Here is a 14409-nt window from a genome sequence, read left to right as displayed (position 1 = left end):
AGTCATCAATGATCACAAGACAATATCTTTTCTTCCCTATACTTGGCACATTCACAGGACCAAAGAGATCCATGTGAAATAATTCAAGTACTTGATCAATTGAGTTTATGAGCTTTGGCTTATGAGTAGATTTGTGTTGCTTTCCCTTTTGGCATGAACTACAATGATCTTCCAACTTGAACTCTCTTGTAGGTAAGCCTATGACATGCTCAACTTTAACAAGTCTATTCATGTTCTTCAAGTTCACATGACACAGTTTCCTATGCCACAATTTTGACTCATTTTCAGTGGCTTTGGAAACAAAACATGCACCTCCTCTGGAAACAGCTTCTTTCATATTCAATTCATACAAGTTGCCATTTCTTGTTGCCATCGTCATAATCATTTCAGGTGGAATCACAAACTCAGGTTTTAGTATGAAACAGTGGGAATCATCAAAACTGACTTTGTATCCCTTATCACACATTTGTGATATACTCAGCAGATTGTTTAGAAGACCTTCAACATGAAATACATTATCAAATGAGACTTTCCCATTTGTTAATATTCCTTTTCCAACAATCTTTCCACCATTTTCATCACTCCCAAAAGCTACAGGACCTTCATACTTTTCTTCATAATTGAGAAGAGATCTCTTGTCACAAGTCATGTGCCTAGAACAACCACTATCCATGTACCATATGTCATTCAGAGGAGTGGACTATTCCTGCACATACAAAGAAAGTTTGATTAGTTGAGTAATGAAATGCAAGTCTTATCAACTTGCAGCTCATCAGATTCAGTTTAGACACAGCTTGGGAAGTGAGTGTTGTTGGTTCAGGATCTGCATGAGTGAGTTCTAGATTGTCTGAATTGTATGTTTCATAACCACACTCTCTTGGGGTTTTAAATAGTGAGATTGAGTTCTGATACTCAACTGAGTCAGAGGCATACTCCTTTATCACATAGTCCTTCTTTTCAGAGTGGTCTCTCACATCAGGAACTTGCTCAACCGTTGTTTCTGTTTTAGGTTTCCAAAGAAAACCTTGTGGTTCATATCCATGCTTCATCAGAAACTTTTCATCACCAGTGAGTTCTGTTGGTTTCTTTCTTGGCAATCCACCTCTTCTTCTTGTCTTCTCACTGCTTGATGATCCTTGAGAACTGTCTGAGTTGAAAGATTGAGTATCTTGTTTGATTCTCAAAGGCTGATAGTTCTTTTCGGTCACATTTTCATGCTTCTTATGAGACTTTCTTCTTGCTGATTTAGTCACTTGCTTCTTTGTTATGACATCAGTTTTCATCCCAATCCTTGTCTCCTTTGCTGATTTCATTTCACCTTTATCTATGGTTTCATTTTCACAAACCTTTCCTTTTCCCAAATATACATCATACTTTTGTTTGTACAGGACAAAGTCTTGGCCATACTTTGTTCCATCTGGGACATGAAATGGTTGAAACTTCAATCTTTCATTGAGGAGTCTGTATGATGACCATACTCATCACACTTCTTACACCAAACCTTTCCTTTGAATATTTCATGTCCTTTTGGTTTCTTGAACCTTTCACTTGGTCTTGGTGAATCAACTCCAATTGTCTTTTTAGATTTTAAACTGTCAAAATCAATTGAGAAGGGAACAAATTCAGCTATCCTAATGTCACTTCTTTCTACTTTCCCTTTAACAAAGACAATTTCCCTTAAACTCAAAGGTTCCTCCTCTATGTTTTCCCTTTGTCTTGATTTCCTCTTTTCATATTCCTCCATTGTTTCTACTTCTCCAATGTCAAAGTCTTCAATGCTTAAGAAAATAGGGTAAACTGGAATAAAGTTTTCAACATTCACATCTTCTTTTATCCTTTTCTTGACTTTTTGCTTTAACTTTTCCAATAATTCTTTGCTTGGAGGTCTCACCGCATTGTAATTTACCTTTTTCTTCTCACATATATCAAAGGACACATGTTCTCTCTTTGTTCTTTCATTCTATTTCTTCATTCTTGATGTGACAGGTGGATACTTTGGAAGTTTGTCAATGGATTCTGGCTTCTTGAATCTTCTTCCTCTTTCAGCAGCTTTAATTTCCTCTTCACTAATTTGATCATTCAAATCACTCAAGTCATCTTGATTCAAATCAATTGACTCAATGTCATCTTCAGAGACTTGAACTCCAATTGACTTTTCTTCTTTCAACTCTTTCTTCACAACAAACTCTCCTTCTTCACTCACCTCAACATTCTTGTACAAATCCACAAGTTCTTCTTTATCTTGAAAGACATATTTGAATTGTTGTAGATATGCATTTCTTTTCTCTTTATCAACTCTTGGCATAAAGTTGTTGTTGAAAGGTGATGGTACTTCTTTGTACTTGTCTTCTTCTTTAACTTGGTTTAAAATTCCACAGATGTTTCCGGTGGAGACCAAGTTCTTCAAGAATTCATTGTCAGCTTGCAGTTTTATGTTCTGCACCTTCTCTTCTATAATCATTTTCTTCAACCCATCAATTTCAGTGGTGAATCTTTTCTGAGCTCTGTAACTTTTCATTATTTCTTCACTCACTAGTTCACTTGCCTCATATGCATTGATGATACTTTGTTTCTTAAAACACTCACTTTCCAGCTTGCCTACTTTCATTTTCAGTTCATTGATAACTTCAGTTAAATCAATAGTAGGAGCAGAATGTACCTGAGATGATGATCCAGCTTCTTTCTCAATTATAGCCATGAATGCCACATTTGCCCTCTTGATATCATCTGCAATATCTTCTTCATGATTGCTCCAATCAAAGTTACCTTCATGTTGTGTTGTTACAGCAACATTTCCTTGATTTCTGATCTGGTTTTGATTTGCTGGAACAGTGTTGTTAGGAACATTTTGAAGGTTTTGGTTGTTGTTTCTCTGAAAACCTTGATTTTGAGGCACTCCTTGATCATGATTGTTCATTTGAGGTTGGAAGTTGTTGAAGTTGGGATTATAGTTGTTGTTGGGATTGTTGTTAAAGTTGTTGTTGAAGTTGTTAGTGTTTGGTCTCTGCTGATATTGAGGCTGCTGTTGATAATGAGGGTGTTGATTTCTTGGTGGATTCTGAAATTGGTTTACTTGGAAATTTCTTGGCATGTTACATTCTCGTGCAAAATGACCAGGCTGTTGGCAATTGTAGCAAATGGCTTTTGACTTGTCAAAACCAATTCTTTCATTTGGTCCTGATATGAGTGACATACCAGTCCTGTTGTAAAGCCTCTTGCTTCTAAGAGCCAACATAGTTGCTTGCCACTTCAAATCTATGTCCTCCAAATCATCAGCATCTATCTGCTCAAGATCATCTTGTACTTCACTTGTGTGAATTAAGTTCTTTGCAACAAATGCATTATGTGACTCAGTGAACATTGAAAGCAATGTATGTGTATCACTGCTTTGACCATGTCCACCATTAGTGTGAGGAACATTTCCACTTACCACAGAGGCAGAATCGGTGTCATCAATCAGCTGCACATTGAACCTCTGCTGGTTTCCTTGATTGCTTGTGCTCACACCAACAAATGATTTTGGAGTATCAGAATTGAGTTCAACAGGTTCTTCAATGATAGGTATATGTTATTGATTCTTGGTAGTCAAATTGCCCATAGGTGCAATCAATGCATTTGAAACATTGAAGCAGAGTCTTTCCTCCTTGATCATTTCATTCTCTATCATCTCTATTTCAGCAGCTTGAAGAAAGCACACTACATAATCCACTTTTAACTCATTGAAGTTGTGCTTTGTAAGTATGAACTTGCAGGCAGTGTACCATTCCTTTGGCATAGAGTTGAGCAGCTTGGTATTGAGGTCAAAATCTATCATGACATACTGTGGTTCTGAGATCATTCACAATTGCTAAGAACCTCTCCAGAATTGATTTCAACCTTTCTTCATTTTTATACTTGAATCTTTCTAGCTGCTGCTTCAATCTCTGTTTCTTGATGTTTTTGAGTTCAACATTTCTCTCAAACATTTCAAGTATTGCATCATACATTGCCTTGGCATTGGGATGATGTGCAACCTTGGTAAGTATTTCCCAAGACAGACCTAGCTTCAACATAGCTAAGCCTTGTCATCTACTTTCCTCATCCTTTCTCTCACAGCAGCAGTTGCTGCTGGATTCGCACCTTCTTCAACTTCCCCTTGTGGACCATTCTTGATGGAGTTCCACATATCAACATCATTATAGCAAACAGCTGCTTCAAACAAGACCTTCCATTTAGTGAAATTTTCCTGTCCATACAGTCTAGAAATCTTGTTAGTAGAGACTTCTTATTCCTCGTAACCAGACATTTTGAGAAATCAAAAGTAGTTTCTCTTTAAAAAATTCAAAATAATCAGATCTGAAAGCCGATTGTTCAGATCTGAGGTGTCTGATGTGATAGGAACAAGATTTATATATAAAGATTAAAACTTTAATTAACATAAGGAAGAGAGAACACCAATTGATTGTAGATCTGGAAGAAAAATGAAGAACAGAGCTGCTGACGTCACTTTTCAATGTAACAGTGGTCTGCTGACGTCATTCTTATTTAAATCTTCAATCAGCAACAATCTTTCCAAAATAGCAGCAACATGTTCTGATACCACTTGTCAGGTCCCTTGATTTCAGCTGGATCTTACTTAATCATGTCATAACTCACACAAATAAATGTGTCGACAAGAGAGTTAATGACGGGTTGCTATATTTAGAAAGATAACTGTTTGTTAAAGGCGGAATCAATAACAAACATACGGTTGCTTAATCAGTATTCAAAGGTAACCAACACAAACAAGATTCACTCAAAAGATTTCCATTTATATAATATCAATCATACAAACTGGATAATCGATTTAGGGTTTCTTGAAGAAGGGTTTTTCGGTACGTATTCTAGGACAGCCGTCACACAAAATATTCTATTTTAATTAATGTGTCGCTCTCTGTCTTGTCCTTAGGCGGCGGGCCCTAAAACATTCTATTTATAGGCCTGCCACCCTAGGACAGCTGTCATTCCTTCTAGAAACCCCAAACGTAAATACATATTCAAATTACATAATCAGAAAATATTCTAAGTGTAAAACAAGTCTTCCGGGTAGGCTTTGCATCAGTCTTCATATTCCGAGAACGTTGTGTACTCTGCCATCCTTCAGGACTTGGTAACATAGAAGTGTGCTCGGATCAGTTTCCGGGTAAACTTTACTTAAAGAGTATTTTACCAAGTAAAATACTCACCGGGTAGACTTCAATCTTCTTGACTTTGCCAAACTTTGCCCGACAAACCCTTACGAGCAACCTTGTTCTTCAATGGTCCATTTCAACTCTTTGCTATAAAATAACTTATTAGCAAAGTGTACTCGGGAGTACTATTCCTTGCTTGAGTTGAACCTTGCCCGATGTTACTTAGTGATATTCCATTTCAATCATCAAGCTTGTTCGGACCACTATTATTAATGAATACCTTGTCCGGTCTTCCAATCACTTGGCTTCATGAGCTTGGTTAGCCAAAGCTTACTCGGGAGTGAACTTTACTTGGCTTTGAAGAACAGACTTGCTTGACAAAGTGAACCTTGCCAGGATTTACATAAACTAGTGAACCTTGCCCGGCAATGCACTAATTTGCAAACCCTACTCGGATATCCACTAAAGAAGACTACTTGAAGATAACCTTGCCCGATAGACAAAATATCGTACCCAGTTAAGTAAAAGCTTGCTAGGAGGTCTAAGGTGTGCCCGGATCCATACTTAGCAAATTCTGAGGAGGTTGAGAAGATTCCAATCTTCCATATACTTCATTTTGGTCAAATCTTTGACTCAACAATGAACATTAAAATGGATGATGATAACAAACACATGATTAAACTAGAACAATCTAACCAAATGTGGATGAATCTTCCTTCTTAATGATGATGATGATGATGGTTGATGATGATGACCTCCAAGCCTTCAAACTCTTCACTAAATCTTCAATATGAGTGTTAGTGGGTGTTTTTATAAGTGAAAACCGTATAGGATTCTCTTCAAGGCACACCAAATGAGTGCAACATGAGCCTCTATTTATAGGCAATCTGGAGTGAGAAGCACGGCCCCGTGCTTAGGTAGGCACACCCCCGCGCTTTTATTGACATGTGCAGAATTTATTTTGTCTTTTTGTTAAGGGTGACCAGGGCCCCGTGGTCAAGGGGCACAACCCCGTGCTTTTGTTCTCAGTATTTGTCTTTTCTTGTAGATTTTTGTCTTTTCCTGTGTTCAGAAGCATGGGGGCGTGTTTCTTGCTTTTCTTGTGTTTTCTTCCATTTTTCTTTGTCTTTTCGCTAGTTTCTTAGTTTGGGGCATGGGTTTACCTGAAATTGTATTTTATAATGATAAGTAGCCTTCGGTGCTATGTTATTTGATAGAAGTTGCAGTTGTTTGGGATTACTTGATGCTAAAAAGATGTATAATTTTATGTACATCACTATGATCTTGTGACATATTATGTATTAGTTTTGTTAGTTTTCGTATTTGACATCGGTATGAATCATTAGGGTTGTAAACGAACCGATCGAATGCGAACAAGGCCTTGTTCATGTTCGTTTGTTAAGGAAATATTGTGTTCACGAACGGTTCATGAACACTTACCGAACGAGATTTTATGTTTGTGTTCGTTCATTAAGGAAATTAATGTGTTCATGAACGGTTCACTAACACAAACGAACACAAATAAAATCAGCATAGCCTAGAGATTAAGACCGATGTATTCATAAATATGAATAATGAAACATGTAAATGAATTGAACGAACACGAACAAGGGCATGTTCGTGTTCATTCATTTAACTTTTAACGAACACGAACACTTAATCGAACAAATATTTATGTTCATGTTCGTTTATTTAAAAAATGAGCATTTGTGTTCGTTTATGTTCATTTGTTTAAATCTAAGCAAATATAACTGAACAAAGATAAAAGAACATATATGAATACAAACAAACATCAATGAAAACATTTAAATGAACACAAATTAACATATATAAAACTTTAATTAGATGACCCATTTAAAAATATATTTTATTATTTTTTATTAGTACATAAACAAACATAAATAAGCAGACATAAACGAACGTTCATGAACATAAATGAACGAACGGAACATGTGTTCATGTTCGTTCGTTTAATTAAACGAAAACACACTTTTTGTTCATGTTCGTTCATTTATTAAATAAACGAACATAAACGAACTTCCCGCCGAACAATTCATGAATAGTTCACCGAACGTTCGGTTCGTTTGCAAGCCTAGGCATGATCTATCTATGCCATAAGCATTACATAACTTAATTAAGTAAAGAAAATCATAAATATAAATAAGAGAATGCAAGTCATAAATACCATTTATGTTTAATAAACTAACACGGGAATAAGAAAACATAAGTCTTATACATAACCATTTAAAAATAAGCATCCATGTGCTAACCACTTGCATTATAGTAAGATGAATTTTACTCATATGCCTTACACATCTCAATGACCTCATCTGCGTATTTTGACCACCATTCTTCATTCGAGTCGGTACCAGGGTCTTCTTATTTGACTGCTCCAGTGACTAGATTTTGAGTTTTTACAATCTTCTCATCCTTAACTACCACATCTGTCGTAGCAGGTTTGGGCACTGCAAAAAAACAATATTCAGTCTCTCATACATGTGTCTACCAAAATCAACAATGTTATATATTTAGTATAGATGTTAAATTGATACCTGACATTTCTTCTAAGTTCTTTGTTTCGTCCATAATAGTTTCTAATTTATTTAATCAAAGAACAAACAAGTTAGTATATTGTAACGGATAGGTTTGATAAAGAAGACCATGTCTTACCTTTTAATTTAATTTATATTAGCAATGAATAAAGTATAATAATAATAAACTCAAAATGTATTCAAAATATATTCAGAAATATAAAGCATTAAAGCACAAGATCTATAACATACCTACATTTTATAACACATGTGGTTCATTCATCACGTCATACTGCACGATAGACAACATTTGAGGTGTATACCCCATCTCACCTGAAATCTTTGGCGGGGTGTACTAATACCTTTGTATTTTCCCGTGATATCCCTCTTGACAATGCCACGTAAAGTTGCCCATGTGAAAATAAAGAATCTGGTAGATAAACACCGACGTGCGGAATTGTTTGACCTTGAGCTCTGTTGATGGCCATGGAAAAGCTAAGTTGATTGGGAAACTGTTTTCGTATTAGCTTAAATGGGAACATGTCATCTTCAAAAAGACTTAAAGGAATTATTGGCAAATATACTCTTTTACCCGTGTGTTGACCACCAGCTATTTCTACGTCAATGGCATTGGGCTGGAAACCTTTACATATTAATCTTGTGCCATTGCATAGACCAAGTGATGGATTGGTATTCCGTAACAATATTATCGGACAACCAATTTTTAATCGAAGCTTATAAGGCGCCAAACCACTGACCGTTAGCGCGTTTAAAAACTCGATCAGATAGAAGTTGTTGTGATCATCTTCGACTTCATCAAAACTTTAGTAAACTTTTTCCTCCCATTGAAACATGCCAATCATTTGATCATTGATCTCATCAACACTCTCATTTTTAGTGGATAATATTGCCCTAGAGATTATATAATCTGAAGAATATAGATTGTTTTGAATTGACGGATAGATGACATTGATAAGTTCTTTTATAGAGTTTTCTCGGATAGTGCATGGAATTGTCATGTCAGTGGGTATACAGATAAAGCTTCCTTCGACCGATTCTTCAATTCTGCACCAACTCCTAAAAGAAAATTAGAAAACCACGGATCATTAAGCGCTCTTATATTTATGGTCAACCGCATCTTTTTAGTCAAAGACCAAAGAGGCGGCATTCGTAGGCTAGAGTCTACAACTTGTGCACGCGTGCCACGTTTATTACCGGCAACACCTGCCTAAAATCACCCCCCATAACAATTATCTTTCCACCAAATGGGAGACTAACACGTATAATGTCTTGCAGTGTTCGATCGACTGCCTCGATTGCCTATCGTTTTGCCATCGATGCTTCATCCTAAATGATTCTTTTAGACAGTCTAATTAGTTCAGCAGCCCCACTCTGTGTTGTGAGGCCGCACATTGAATTATTATCAACATTAAGGGGAATCTTGAATCTCGAGTGGGTCGTTCTCCCTCTTGGCATATTATTAGTTGCAGCACTTGATGAAGCTGTTGCGAGAGCAATAAGACCACGTGAACAAACTTAAGCAAGTAAAGCTTTGTACACAAATGTTTTTCCGGACTTCCACCTGGACCATCTATAAAGAACACACCTAGTAAATCATTATCCGCATGTTTCATTATCTCATCAAACATGACTTTTTGGTCAGAATTAAGTGAATCTTTATCTTTGGCATGCAAGTGCTCAGCTTCCACAACCAACCCATACTCCTCCTGTACCTCACAATAACCTACATGTTGTAAGTTAACTCTAAAGTTAAGATCACGGGTCTGTCAGATTTAACAACTTCAAATATACTAAGTAATAGTAATGTTTTAAATTTTAACAACTTCAAACATACTAATTAATTTAACTTAATAACCACGGATTTATTTCCGTGAAAAGTTGCAATAACACAAAAAGCCAAGAACATGACTGTTAAAAACTCTGGTAAAGCTAAAATTATAAATCAAACACGTGAATGTTAAAAAAAAACCCAACAAAGAAGCCTCACAATATACAATCACTTTAACAACTTCAAACATACTAATACACTTAACTAAATAACCACAGGTTTGAATCGGTGAAAATTATCAATAACACAAAAGGCCAATAATATGAACAACAAAGGATTCAAAAAAGAAGAATATCGGATATTGATTAATGTAGGGTCGCTTTTTAAAGGCAATACGAACCTTCTTTGAGTATTTAAAAAGCGTAAAGATGAAGAGTGTTCAATCAATTAATAACATAAAATATAAACACATATAAGTGTGATAAATTATGAAAATGAGAAACATGGTGTCTTACCACAACACAAACTAATTTGTAGGTTCGGTGATTTGGTGTATCTTGAAAGATGTTGAGAGAGTATATATGGTGGGGGTGTTGATTGGAAATGGACCGTTAATAGAAGAAATTATTGGGTCTTGAATATGAACAGGTTAATAGAGGCAAAAGATGAATTGATGTGGTTAAAGTGGCTGCAGTATCTTGCTGCAGAAAAAGATTGATCCTAGTTGTTAGTCAATGAACACACAAGGAAAGGCTATTGTTTGCTTTATTCTTTATTCCCTGTCAAACAAAAAAGAATTAGTAAAAAACATATAGGGAACATAAATACAAAGATTTACAACATAAATGAAAAATAATAGATTAAAGATAGATTTACAAAAAACACTTTTTACATTTTCTTGTATCAAATACAAAAAATAACTATTATAAATAAAGTTGAAGAAAAATATGTAAAGATCATAAATTTAAAAATGGTATATATGAAGTTATCCTTTCGTAAACCGTTGTGCCCCGAACGAAAACGACTATTTTCTTAAAAGACCATTTCTGGCCCACCAAAATCAATACTTTCAAAAAAAACTTGTGGCCCGAACCCATTATGACTGAACACATTCGGGCTTGTCATCCATTACGACGTAACACGTTCGGGCCGGAACCCATTGTTAGCGATAACCGTAGCCCAGCTTAACTAAATATATTCATTTATGTTCATGAACTGGTCTTTAGAATGTTAACGAACATAACGAACACGAACATGTTCTTAGCCAAAAAATTATTGAGCAAAAACCATTTATTGTAATTTAAAAATTTTTAAACTGCGGATACAAAAATTGCATCCAGAGAAGATTAAAGATCAATATTTACACAAATTATGACAAATTTTAAAAATCCTAGAACTAATCCAGATGCAACATTTGAACCCTAAAAAAGGTATAAGTTAAAGTCATTACTAATTTAACCAAGATAATACCTCAAAGTGAGATCCAAATTCCACATGATCAGACACCTCAAGGAAAGACCTCTCGGCCGGGTGTAGTTTCATTCAGATCTTCTACATTTGATATTTCATCATAGTTCGGGTCACCTGGATCAACAATCAAATAAAATAAGTAAAAAATGTGCAACACCACCAATAATTTCTAAAAAGCATACAGGGCAGCCTAGCCTGGTGTACATAAAAAATGACAGTTAAGACAAATGCAGCCATAGCTCGTTGTTCAAGGTATGCTTCCACACTGTCTAAAAACCTGATGATATATATGTGGCTCCCGTCTTTCACCAGATCCACCTGGCATGACTGCAAGGGGTGTTTGGTACAGAGAATTGGGGGGGTGAGAAATGGAAATGGAAACAATTCTCTTGTTTGTTTAGGAAAGAAAGAGGTGAGAAATGGAAATAAACCATTTCCATTTCCCTGATTTCTTTTCTCTAAAAAAAGCGGAGAAATCATTTCTCCAGGGTTTCATTTCTCACTTCCATTCTCTTTCGATTAACATATCCCCTCTCATCGCTATCTCCATGAAACTGGTGGAGAGAGAAACAACAAACCCCAAGCCCTAAATCCAATCGAATCGGATCATCCAGTTCTCACCAACTGTCAAATGCTCACAATTTGCTCCCAATTCACACCGATTCTCGTTCCGGTGAGTGATTCTGTAACTGATTATTGTTCCGATGACCTAATTCCGCTTTGATCTGTCTCGATTGGTGATTGATTGTTAGTTGTTGTGATTGATTGTGTAGATGTGGATCTGAGTTATGGTGAATTGTTAGTTGTGCTGGTTTATTGTTGTTTTGATGATTAATTGATGTGCGATGAGTGATCTTATGGGGATTTTGATGTGGTTTTGTGAAATCTAGAGTGTGATAACGTAATTGATTGTGGATTGTTAAATTATTTATGATGTAGGTTGCTTTATAGTAAGAGTTTGTTAAAGGATGTGTGACATTAATGTGATTATTGCAACTTCAATGGCAGCTGAATGTTATATTCTGGTTTTTAGATGTAGCTTACTTTGAAATTGTACATCATATAATGTAATAATGCCTCTTGTAGCATACTGCATACTGAAACTAGTGAATTATTTGTTGGAGATAATTAGTCAAAGGTGGAATAAGGAGTGTATGGTTTTGTTATTACTATTTACAGTTCTTAGAAGGAATATATCTTACTGATTTAGTAATTTATGTGCATCGTCATCTTGTTTTAGCATATAAGTTCGAGTTAGTTTAACACTGAATGAGGTTTTGGGAATAGTTCTGTGATAGAAGCATATTTTCTTCAGTGGTTAATATGTTTGTTCATGGGAATTGTGCTCTATCTAGGGACTTGATTACTGCTTTTTTAATGCTTAACTTTTGCCTAAAGAGGAAAAGTAATTAGATATGTCTTGTTTGTGACCATTACCCAACCTTGTGTGCAAAAAGGATGAAGATAAAAGTTAATGTATTTGTAGTGCATCTTCTTTAATTTTTGTTATTGTAGTGCATACCTATGCAGGTGTTATGTGAAACCTCATTGATTATTATTTTTTCAGGAACACATGTTTGTTGGTGAAATAACTTTGAGGGTCCCAAAAGTGTTTGTGGAGGGTGACATTCATTAGAATATTTGGTTCTCATCAGGCTTAAAATGGCCTCTTCTAGCCTAGGACATGGTGGAGTCGGTACATCAAGAACTGTTGGTGGATTTAATGAATCCTCTACTGCAATTGATCGGTTGGGAAGGGGAATGCTTGAGATGAGACTTAGGGATAAAGTGGAACGTGGCGTGACAAAGTGAGTGTAAGTATAATCGTTTTAATAAACAGTTAAACGAGTTAAAAATATATTCAAAAAATCAAGTTTATTGTTCCAGGATAGTGAACCAGAGATTGTGCATGGGGCGAGTACTGAAGCTGGACATGTAATAAGGACAACAATTGGAGGGCGTAACGGTCAATCTGAACAGGTAGGAAGTGATGAGTTTAAAGAATTAGGTGGTCTGTTTTAGAATTTTGATATGTGCCTACGCATGTAAACGAACACGAACAAAGCATGTTTTTGTATGTTCGTTTAACTTTAACTGAACAAACTATTGTGCACTATGTTTTGTATGTGAATTGGTTTGATCAATGCATATTTTGGTTGGAATTTATGCATCTTTTTATATGTTTTTTATTTTTTAATAAATATTTGTTATGAAAAAAATACCTGTGCTAATGATAAAGTTGATATAATTCTCTGTTTATTTTCTATGTACCAAACAAGAGAAATGATTCTCAGCTATATTTCTCTACTGAAATCTCTGTACTACCAAACAGAACAGTCAATTCTCATTCTCCAGACCAATTCCCTTTCTCTGCAATTCCATTTCTCTATTCCATTTCTCTACAATTCCATTCTCTGTACCAAACACCCCCCAAGTTCAAAATTGACTTAGTCAGCATTATCATGCTATATGGCATAAAACAGAAATATGGCAATTTCAAATCGTTTATCTGATTCGTGTTTTATCTCCAACAGGTAAAAGTAGAAGTTTTAAAAAGTTAGCTAGAAAGAAAACCAATGTCAAGAACATATTTTGGGACAAAAAGTGTTACAGATCAACCCAACCTGTACCAAAAGCTACCCATTTTTTAACAAGTTAGCCAAAATATATCTACCAATCTATGAAAACGAAGAGCGAGGGGTGGGGATGAGCGTTATGACATACTTTGTCAAGTGCTAGAATTTTTGTCCAAAAGAAGACAAGAATTTGCCTAAGTTCAGGCGTAGTTGTCTGCAATAACTTCAACACATATGGAAAAATTCCAACTGAGAAAGCCTACAAAAAAATAAATTATCTTGATAATAAACAATCATTTTAATAAGATTCAACATGAAAAACAATTAATAACATGTTAAAAGCCAAAATAACCTACCAAGCCAACATCCCATGGACCCATATCAAGAAATCTTCCCAGAAGCACAAGAGCACGAAACCTATGGCATCTGAACATAAGACAATTATAAGAGTCAACAGTTAAAAACAGTCAAAGGTAAACAATAATACATTACTTTTTCATCTATAATTTACTAAACCTAAACAATATAAATTTAAATTTTTTTAATTTAGATTCGTGAACGAACATGAACACATGTTTGCTTCATTCATTTAAGTTCGTCCATTTAAGTTAGTTGACACATTCATTTAAACATTTTAGGCACAACACATTGTTCTTCACGTTTACTTTTAATTGGTTTTAGCTCAGTTATGTTCATTCGTTTACGTTCATGTACAGGTTGTTTATACCGTTACCAAACAAGCATAGACGAGCACGATCACATTCACTTCTTAACAAACAAACACTAACAACAAACTTGGTTTGTTCAACTGTTCGTGTTTGGACGTTTGTTCGATGAAAGCTAAATGAACACAAACATGTTATGTTCATATATTGATGCAGATTTATCTCTTT

This window comes from Bidens hawaiensis, unplaced genomic scaffold (assembly GCF_021521415.1).
Source record: "Bidens hawaiensis isolate Kalapana, Puna unplaced genomic scaffold, B.hawaiensis_p1.1 tig00037604_1, whole genome shotgun sequence".
In the NCBI taxonomy this organism is placed as follows: Eukaryota; Viridiplantae; Streptophyta; class Magnoliopsida; order Asterales; family Asteraceae; genus Bidens; species Bidens hawaiensis.
This window is presented reverse-complemented; position numbering follows the sequence as displayed.